We start from the raw sequence: 1,501 nt of genomic DNA, 5'->3' as shown, positions 1-1,501 counted from the left end.
GCTGGGAAGAGACGGCTCTTGAGCAGGGGCTGTTCGGTTGTGCGGCTCTGAGCGCAGTGGGGTCCTGGCCTGTGACTGGGCTCACAGGTGCCCCTACAATATAAATAAATATTGAGGAGGGAAATCAGCTTTCGGGGCCTCAACCTAGAACCTGCTGAACATCTCTGCTTCCCAGCCCCCGCCCCCCTTCAGCTCAGCCCTGGTGGCCTGGTGCCCCCAGGGCTGTTCCAGGCCAGGGGCTCCATGATTGCGGAGGGCGAGGCTTTGGCCTCCCCTCGGGGGAATCGCGCCTGGCGAGTGGTGTCTGAGGCAGCGCTCACTGCCCTGCGTCCTCTGCTCTTTCAGGTTAACGGGGCGAGGGTGAGCCTGCCGCACGCCCTGGGCCCTCTGGGCAGCGTGTCCAGGATCAGAAACCTGCTGACCATCCAGACCCCAGCCAACGTGGAGATCCAGTTCAACGGGCGCCACACGTTGTTCGTCCGCGTGGGGCCGGAGTATCGGGGACGGCTGTGCGGGATGTGCGGGAACTTCAATGGCATGCGCAGGGACGATAAAGTCCTGCCCAGCGGGGACAGAGCCCGGAGTGACGCAGAGTTCGGGAACGCCTGGAAGGCTGAGCCCAGCCCGGCCAGGTTTGTGGGATCCTGGCGGACCAGCGGGATCCCTGGGGATGTTTGGTAGCTGTTTACCGGAGAAATGAACCGAGGCTTTCGCGTTGGGATAGGTCATTGTAGGAGTGGAAGCTGCTGGACTGGGCTGGGAGGCAGAGCTCATAAATGAGGCTCTGGAAATTGGCAGTGATGAGACAACTGCTTGGTAACTTGTTTGGGTCTCAGGCCTGTTCCTCGTGGTACGGCAGATGAATGGAGTGGAGGGAGGGGGGAGAGCTGGGTGAACAGATGAATGGAGCAGGTGGGGGGAGAGAGAGAAGGTGACAAACTCTTATTCCATAACTTTTTAAAAACGAATTATTTCCTGTTCACTTCACTGTAGGTTGAGGACAGGACCTGTGCACGCGCGTCTGTCTGTGCGCGTCTGTGTGTGTGCGTGTCTCTGTATGCGCATCTGTGTGTGTGTGCATTCGCCTGTCTGTGTGCGTGTCTGCACACGCATCTACGCGTGTCTGTGTGTGTGTGTGCATTCGCCTGTCTGTGTGCGTGTCTGCACACACGTCTGTGCGTGTCTGTGTGTGCATCTGTGTGTGTGTGCATTCGCCTGTCTGTGTGCATGTCTGCACACGCATCTGTGTGTGTCTGTGTGCGCGCGTCTGTGCGTGTGTGCATTCGCCTGTGTCTGTGTGTGTGTCTGTGTGTGCGTGTCTGTGTGTGTGTGCATTCGCCTGTGTGCATGTCTGCACACACGTCTGTGTGTGCGCATCTGTGCATGTGTGCATTCACCTGTGTCTGTGTGCGTCTGCACACGTGTCTGTGTGTGTCTGTGTGTGTGCACACGCATGTTGTGACAGGCTCCTCTTTCCCCTCCCCTACCTCTCACCCGAGTC

This window comes from Terrapene carolina, unplaced genomic scaffold, assembly GCF_002925995.2.
Source record: "Terrapene carolina triunguis isolate 2854851 unplaced genomic scaffold, T_m_triunguis-2.0 Scaffold461, whole genome shotgun sequence".
Classification (NCBI taxonomy): domain Eukaryota; kingdom Metazoa; phylum Chordata; order Testudines; family Emydidae; genus Terrapene; species Terrapene triunguis.
This window is presented reverse-complemented; position numbering follows the sequence as displayed.